The sequence below is a fragment of the Mandrillus leucophaeus genome, unplaced genomic scaffold (genome assembly GCF_000951045.1).
Source record: "Mandrillus leucophaeus isolate KB7577 unplaced genomic scaffold, Mleu.le_1.0 Scaffold24, whole genome shotgun sequence".
In the NCBI taxonomy this organism is placed as follows: Eukaryota; Metazoa; Chordata; class Mammalia; order Primates; family Cercopithecidae; genus Mandrillus; species Mandrillus leucophaeus.
The window spans coordinates 182,141-191,315 of record NW_012102476.1 but is presented as its reverse complement, the minus strand read 5'-3'; the positions used below and the strand labels follow the sequence as shown (position 1 = coordinate 191,315).

General features: G+C 44.0%; 1 pseudogene across 1 annotated transcript; it reads left to right on the top strand.

The window, feature by feature from the left end:
• The first annotated feature begins 84 nt into the window (after window positions 1–84).
• Window positions 85–937, top strand: LOC105541483 (annotated as a pseudogene). Its single transcript, XR_001006347.1, has one exon. The product of XR_001006347.1 is annotated as an elongation factor 1-alpha 1 pseudogene (transcript).
• The last annotated feature ends 8,238 nt before the right edge of the window (window positions 938–9,175 follow it).

Sequence of the window (9,175 nt, the reverse complement as noted above, 5' to 3'; positions counted from 1 at the left end):
GAGGTTGCAGTGAGCCAAGATCGCACCATTGCACTCTAGTCTGGGCCACAAGAGCGAAACTCAGTCTCAAAAAAAAAAAAAAAAAAAATTGGCTACAACCCTGACACAGTAGCATTTGTGCCAATTTCTGGTTGGAATGGTGACAACATGCTGGAGCCAAGTGCTAATATGCCTTGGTTCAAGGGATGGAAAGCCACCCATAAGGGCGGCAATGCCAGTGGAACCACACTGCTCGAGGCTCTTGACCGCATCCTACCACCAACTCGTCTAACTGACAAACCCTTGCACCTGCCTCTCCAGGATGTCTACAAAATGGGTGGTATTGGTACTGTTCTTGTTGACCGAATGGAGACTGGTGTTCTCAAACCCGGTATGGTGGTCACTTTTGCTCCTGTCAGTGTTACAACTGAAATAAATTGTGTTGAAATGCACCATGAAGCTTTGAGTGAAGCTCTTCCTGGGCACAATGTGGGCTTCAATGTCAAGAACATGTCTATCAAGGAGGTTCATCATAGCAATGATGCTGGTGACAGCAAAAAAAAACCCACCAATGGAAGCAGCTGGCTTCCCTGCTCAGGTGATTATCCTGAACCATCCAGGCCAAATCAGTGCAGGCTATGCCCCTGTACTGGATTGCCACACGGCTCACATTGCATGCAAGTTTGCTAAGCTGAAGGAAAAGATTGATCGCCATTCTGGTAAAAATTTGGAAGATGGCCCTAAATTCTTGAAATCTGGTGATGCTGCCATTGTTGATATGGTTCCTAGATAGCTCATGTGTATTGAGAACTTCTCAGACTATTCACCTCTGGGTCGCTTTGCTGTTCGTGATATGAGACAGACAGTTGCCATGGGTGTCATCAAAGCAGTGGACAAGAAGGCTGCTGGAGCTGGCAAGGTCACCAACTCTGCCCAGAAAGCTCAGAAGGCTAAATGAATATTATCCCTAATACCTGCTACCCTGGTCTTAGTTGATGGAAGAACAGTCTCAGAACTGTTTGTTTCAATTGGCCATTTAAGTTTAATAGTAAAAGACTGGTTAATGATAACAATGCATCATAAAACCTTCAGAAGGAAAGGAGAATGTTTTGTGGACCACTTTGGTTTTTTTTGTGTGTGTGTGTGTGGCAGTTTTACATTATTAGGTTTTAAAATCAGTACTGTTCAATGGAAGCAACTTGACCAAAAATCTGTCACAGAATTTTGAGACCCATTAAAACAAAGTTTAATGAGAAAAAAACACACATTGTTACTAGACCCCAAAATGATCACAAATCAAATCAATGCATGGATTCCATCCTGGTTGTCAGGAAGATGATCCAGAATGTACTAGTATTTGTGAACACACTAAAATTTTAATAAGTTCTTGCTGAGCACTTATAAATCCTAAGTGTAAATCTGCAAACTTTCAGGGAGTCCTTAATGACAGTTTTAGACTCCAGTCTTCAAGACAAGATCTGTTTTCTAGCACGCTCCATCTCTGCCTTGTCTCTGGCCCTTTCCTGTTCCTTGCGGCAGCCTGTATGAGTCCATTTTCATACTGCTATGAAAAAATACCCGAGACTGGGTAATTTATAAAGAAAAAGTGGTTTAATGAACTCACATTTACACATGGCTGGCAAAGCCTCACAATCATGGCAGAAGGGGAAGGAGGAGCAAAGGCACATCTTACATGGCAGCAGGCATGGGGGCATGTGCAGGGGGAACTAACTGCCTTTTATAAAACCATCAGATCTTGTGAGACTTATTCACTACCATGAGAATAGCATGGGAAAACCAGTCCCCATGATTCAATTTCCTCCCACTGGGTGCCTCCCACTATACATGGGATTATGGAAGCTACAATTCAAGATGAGATTTGGGTTGGGACACAGTCAAACCATATCACAGACTTATAATCAAATGAACAATTGTAAAATTGTTCATTTACATGCTTGAGAGTCTGGACTTTATTTTTGTGATGTTTAGTACAGAGATGGATACCAATTAGGAACACAGTATATTTAACAAATAACTTCATTTTTTCCTTTTATACCAAAGTTTTATATTTTTACACCCCAGATTCCTCCTCCCTGTCCCCTCATCCTCTGCTATGTCCTTTACCATTTCCTTTCTTCCTCTTCATTCCTTTCTTGCTCTTTCTCTCTCTCTTCCCCCTTTCTCTCCTCTCCCTATATGTCTTTCTTTCTTTTTTTCTTTCAGTCTCTGTCTGGTTGTCTCTCTTTACCTCTAGATCACCTGGCATCACAATTCTAGCCCAGATACCTCTCCTGTTTTTGCCAAAATGTCAAGGGTTTGATCTAGGTCCTGTTGCTCACCACACAGAAAGCCAGTCGCTGAGACCACAAGCATTGCTGGGGAAGAAGGCTTTATTTGGGTGCTGTTAGGCAGGGAGAGAGGAGATAAGTCTCAAATCTGTCTCTCCAACTGACTAAAATTGGGAGTTTATATTCTGGGGAGGAAATGTAACTATATGCAGAAAGACAGAAGTTAGGGAGGGGTAAGGAAGCAGTCATGATGGATGAGAGGTCTGGTGTCTCATTATCTAGCTGCAGTGATCTGATGAGTTTCAGTTCCTTGATACTATCTGGGAGGACTGACTGTCTGTTTCCTGAGAAAGGAACTCAGATGAGACAAAAGTAAGTTTCAGGCTTTAAGACTGGGAGGGTCAACTTCTGTGTTTATTCAGAACACTGTAAGCATCTGTCCAATGGGAAAATTGGGCCAGTTTCACTCTTGAATGGAGCCAGCTGGCAAAGCTGGAAGTGAGGGAGTCTTTTTCAGAGACCCTGGAGTGTGCCCAGAATTTATTTCCTGGGAAGCGAGGTGCGGTTCGGTGATGTCTCTGGCGAGTAAGGGTGAGGATGAGACTCCACCAGTCCCATTGGGCAGGGAGCTTCCTTCCTGGAAAAGTGTCCTCTTTATGCTGAATCCCTTCAGAGACCCTAGCTGTACAGTGATTCAGGGAAAGGTCCTGCCTCCCTCTTTGTGCCTCCATTTGACTAAAATGGGGGAAATAATACCACAGAGGCCTCATGGGACTATGGAGAAGAGTAAATGAGCTGATATATGTAAACATGCCGAGCGTGGTGCCTGCCATCGCAGATGTTCAAGAAACACAAGTTTTCTGTCTCCCTTTGCCCATTGTGTTTGAGAATACAAAGCCCTTAGTTAATGGAAGCGCTAGTCGGGGAGCGGGAAATCTGAGCTCTAGTCCTGGTTCTACCATGGTGTGACTTTGGGTGCATCATCTTCCCTTTCTGAACCTCCATTATAAAAAATCGAAAATGTGGTGATAAATGATAATGCTATCTACCTCACAGAATTTCAGATGGGATTACATTAAATACAGTGGTGTTTGAGTAAGAGACGATCATGGTCTCTGGCAAGTGACAACAATAAAAACTAAAAAAATGGCTGGATGTGGTGGCTCATGCCTGTAATACCAGCACTTTGGGAGGCCAAGGCGGGTGGATCACTTGAGGCCAGGAGTTTGAGACTAGCCCAGCCTACACAGTGAAACCCCATCTCTAGTAATGCAAAAAAATTAGCCAAGTGAGGTGGTACATGCCTGTAGTCCCAGCTACTTAGGAGACTGAGGCAGAAGAGCCACTTGAACCCAGGAGGTGGAGGTTGCAGTGAGCTGAGATCATAGCACTGTACTCCAGCCTGGGTGACACAGCAAGACCCTGTCTCAAAAAATTAAAAAAAAAAATTAAAAAGGGAAAAAGTGCTGTCGATTGGAATCATAAGAGGGCAAATATTACCATATTCCTACATACCGGGAATGGTTCTTAGGAACCTAGATCCAGTCTCTCATTTATTCCTTGTGTTGGCAGCAAGAACATCTCCACAAACTTGGGGCCTGAATGAGGCAGAGTGCTTTCATTTTCCCTATCAATTGCTTCAGCAACCACCTGCCTTATTAGTAGAATGTTTATCACTTTTTTTGTGGAGTTCTCCCTGCCCCCTTAAATGATCTGTGAACCATACAGGTGTTCTTAGTTCCAAAGGGAGTGTCTGCCCATGGCTAAACTAGAAATGGCTAAGGACAGGGGTCTGGTTAGTTCACTGCTGCAGTTGCCTCTTGTTGCCAGAGGGGTTGCTGTTGAAGCGAAGTTCTGCACAGTCTTGTGAATGCTTTGTTCTGTGATTATGCGAGATCCAGTTCTTGGATATCTGATGAGAGAGAATGATCTGACCCCTTCCGTGCTAAGTGTGGCCAAGAGTTACACACATTTGGCCCCAGAGTTTCATCTCTACAATCAATTCTATCAGTTCACATACACAGTCACTCCTTGGGGTATAAGCAGAAACCAGGAACACTGGTTTGTGGTCGGTTCCAAAGTGTGATTACCCAAAAATGCTTACAGCTACTATACTTCCTGCCTCTCCTGTGACTTAATTGTTAGACAATTAGACATCAATTATTTGACTCCTTCAAACCCAAAAGCCCTTGTTATATTCATCTCGTAGGAAATCCTGGGCCACTTGAAGCAAGTTAACCTGGTGGCTGCAAAATGTCATCTGTTCCCAGTTGTGCTATGTTTTAGTTGACAGAATCTTTTAATAAAATCGAGAAAAGAATCCACAAGTTTGATATTCTATAGGACAGTCCTATTATCCTCCCAACAATGGAGCAGACGTCACTGTACTGTACTCACAAGTCTAAAAATGTGGTCTGGAGATACTGTAGAAAGAGTAGAGGTGTTAGAAATGGACAGAAAATGTTCAAATCTGTGGTGGAAATCAGTTGTGTTTACTCACCCAGTGTCTTATTGCTCCTTCAGTTCTTGTAGGAACCTCAGTTTTCTTTTCACGAATTATCTCTCACTCACTCTCAATCTCAGTTTGGGAGGGACTGGTCCTACCTTTGTTCTCAAGGGATGGGAATCTGACTCAGGCCTGGCCAATGAAAGGACTGAAACTCCCAAGCTACAATCATTGGTTTACAGATCAGCACATGACCCAAGTTGGGCCAATGAAAGGTTGACTTGATATTTTTGCTAGAATGGTGGGAAAAGAAGCACTCCCTTTCCTTGGGGGAACACTGAGCTTATGGGATCTAAGCTTAAAGCTGCTAGGATTCTATCTTAGCCACCAGGTAGAGAAAGCCTGATTGAAAATGAAGTTAACTTTGTGGAAAGAAGAGCCAAGTGATAGATATACTGAGAGATTCTACTTGACGTTGAGCCCCTGGATCCAACTGTGCCTGAAACTAGAACTACAGATGGTCTGTCATGAACCAGAACATACCCATTTCCTAGTTAAGTCAGTTTGAGTTGTGTTGGGTTTTGGCCATTTGCCATAATATAGTATACAATTAATCCCCTGAGGATCAGTATAAGTAGGTTCTCAGCAGATCAAGATGTTAAACAAAAGACGGACAGGCAAACAGGCAGACAGATGATCTCTGATGATTAGGCACTTCTTTCCACCTCTTTTCAGAGCAGAGCCACCCCACCCCTCCTCACCAGATGCTTTGCTTGTGTCTGGCACAGCCAGGGTAGGGCGCCAGTACCAGGCAGGTTGAAAATATTACAAAACGTCTGGGGAAAATGGCATTGTTTCCGATTTATGTTTTTGCTTCCCCTCTTGTCTCCTGCATTTTTGCTTTTATTTAAGGTTGTGTTCAATGTTGTAATTACTTTTTTAATCGGTAACGTCTGTGTCTGGGGTGTGTGGTTTCCCGCCTTTGCTCGGCCTGACACTGTAAACAAATGCTGGCACTTTGGCTGGGAGGCTTCTGCTGAAATATTGCCCTAAATAAATAAAAGGCAAATTAGATATTGGAAAATAACTTTAAATTACATTTGAATTCTTGGGGAATTACATCTTACATTTGTGTTAGGGACAAATGAGTTTGCCTTAAATAACACATCTAGAGCGATTGACCAGGGAGGACAGCGGTGTTGGACAGTGTCTGGGAGGAGGGAGGACAAGCATAGATCTTTCAAAGGGAAGTGAAGGGTGAAACAGAGGGGACTTCTCAAGGGCTGGTCATGGAAATGAGGTGGGGGCAGAGACGTGTAAATCTTAAGAAACCTTGGCTATATCTGCTGGATCTGCCAAAGAGATTGGGACTCTTGAAAGGCAAGCCATTAGGTTGATTAACTAGGTTGTTGCTTGCAGATAGAAGGAGGAGCTGATGTTATCATGTACCTGCTACCTACTGGATGCCTGACAAACATGGAGGTCATATAGTCACCAGCTTTGGTGACAGGGACCTGAGTACAAATACTGGTGTTGTCACTACCACTGCTGATCAACAGGCAGACAGGTGATGTCACGGAACTTTAGTCTCCTGACCTTGTTACTGAAGAAGCTCAAGGCAGGGAGGCTTGAGCTTACCAGTAGGGGTGTTGACACCAGCGTGACTTGGGTTGAAGCCCCTGTTCTTCTGGTTCCTAGTGTGTACCTTTGGGCAAGTCACTTACCTCTCTGACCCTCAGTTTTTTCATCTGTAAAATGGGGATCACAACAAAAGTAACTTGTCTCTAAGAGTTGCTATGAGAATTAATTGTAATAATGAATGTTACTTGCCCAGCACAACTTAATGCATGGAATGGCAATTAATGCTATTCAATCTTGTTATTTGCACAACAGTCTTGTGTAATAGGATGTTAAAATTGAAGTTTCACTTAGGCATGAAGATAAGATAGAAGGGAAATTTCTTTTTTTTTCTTTTTCATTTTCTTTTTTTTTGAGATGGAGTCTGGCTCTGTTGCCCAGGTTGGAGTGCAGTGGCACGATCTCAGCTCACTGCAAGCTCCACCTCTCGGGTTCATGCCATTCTCCTGCCTCAGCCTCCAGAGTAGCTGGGACTACAGGCGCCCGCCACCACGCCCGGCTAAGTTTTTGTATTTTTAGTACAGATGGGGTTTCACCGTGTAAGCCAGGATGGTCTCAATCTCCTGACCTTGTGATCCGCCTGCCTGGGCCTCCCAAAGTGCTGGGATTACAGGCCTGAGCCACCGCGCCTGGCCAGAAGGGAAATTTCAAACTGAGGTGCCAATTCTCTGTATGCAGATTTTTTCTTTTTTCTTTTCTTTTCTTTTCTTTTTTTTTTTTTGAGACAGAGTCTTGCTTTGTCACCCAGGCTGGAGTGCAGTGGCGTGATCTCAGCTCTTCTGTCTCCCGGAGTTCAAGTGATTCTTGAACAACCACCATCTCCCAGGTTCAAGCGATTCTCATGCAACCTCCGTCTTCTGAGTTCAAGTGCAACCTCTGTCTGCTGGGTTCAAGTGATTCTCCTGCCTCAGCCTCCCGAGTAGCTGGGATTACAGGTGCCTGCCCCCACTCCTGGCTAACTTTTGTATTTTTAGTAGAGATGAGGTTTCACCACATTGGCCAGGCTGGTCTCGAACTCCTGACCTCAAGCGATCTGCCTGCCTCAGCCTCTCAAAGTGCTTGGATTACAGACATGAGCCACTGCACCCAGCTATGCAGATTTTCAAATGAAATAGTTGGGCACATGTACCACAATTCTCAATCCCCTTTTACCTGTTTCAGAAATAGAAAACAATTAAGAATGAAGAAGAGACAAATAATTTCTAAAGATGATATCTGTACAGAAAGCACTCCTGCAAGCCTTATCCTCTCCTTACTTTAGGGAATAAAGGATACCTGCTCTCTTTATCTCAAATCTAGGGATAGGTGTGCAGAGCACAACCTTTAGACTAGAATATGGGGTATATTAGTTGGGATAGGACAGGCTTTGTTGCAGTAACAAATAAACCCAGAAATCTCAGTTACTTAATCCAATAACAATTTATTTCAAGCTCAAGTTGAAGTCTGGTGCAGTTCCGGTTGTCCTCTTCCTCTTATGGTGGTGCTGTCTGGAACTCATTGCCTTTAAGAGAGAAGAGATAGAGGATGGAAACATTTGACTCTTAAGTGCCTCTGTCCAGAAGAGACATACGGCCATTCCATTCACTTCACTGGCCAGAACTTGTTTCATGGCCTCCATCCAAATGCAACAGAGACTGAGAAACAGAGGAGCACATAGGTATTTGATGAGCACTATCAACTCTTAGAGATTCTTCTCCTAGATGAGCTTGAAATGTGTTTCCTGCATGCAGTTGGGAGACATGGAACACCAGTGCTTGAGTCACTTCCACCCTTGCAAAAGGCAAAGCAGCCAGTAGGAAAACTCTGTTGGGTTCAGTTTGCCCTTGCAGAGGTTGTCAAGGCAAGGAATGTATGGCTGTTTCCTATGGATTAGCTAGAGGAGGGGGAGCTGATATAGGATCATTGTGGGACCCATCCAATAGGGCCTTCTGGAATGTGGAGGTGAATGCATAGGGCCAAGGAAAGAGCACCTGTAGTAGAGATGCACCCAGATTTCAGATGGAAAGTCTCCAGCAGGAAACTCCAAAGTGCTAACAAGTCCTCCATGCGAGGATCAGTATTCAACATCTGCCAGGTCTAGAGGTGACAAAGCCAGTGTGCACAGCATGAGTTCACGTAATTGCCATTCCTACCGCTTTGCCTTCTTTCGTCCCCATGTATCAGCCCCAGACGGGAGAGGTCTTAGTTTCCCAATGGGGGCAGGCAGATTGAAGGAAGAGAGAAGCTAATCATACCAGCCTTCCCAGTGCTAGCTTTCAGTCAGACATAGAGTGGAGCTTGGAAACTGCAAGACTGATGGTTAAATTGAGTTCAGAGTTGGATTACTACTTTGGTCTGGACACACTATTTATTGAATTGAGACTCTATTTTAATCTTTCAACAAGTATTTACTGTGTACCACTCCTCTAGATGCTGCGTTACATTGTCAAACAAACACAGATGTCTGTTCTTGTGAGGCTGACATTTCTAGTGCTGGTATCATTGGGCAGTCAAGAGCAGAAGAATCTCAGGGGTCTGGGGGAAGTTTCCAACCAAGGCAGAAGAAGATATGTCTTACTGAATGAAGTTTAAGGGCATGATGAACACAGGAATAAAGCCTCAGTTACATCTTGAGCCATTCTCATTAAAAAAAATTTTGAATTTTACTTTAAGTTCTGGGATACATGTGCAGAACGTGCAGGTTTGTTACACAGGTATACATGTGCCATGGTGGTTTGCTGCACCTATCAACCTGTCATCTAGATTTTAAGCCCCACATGCATTAGGTATTTGTCCTAATGCTCTCCCTCCCCTTGCCCCCCATTCCTGACAGGCCCTGGTGTGT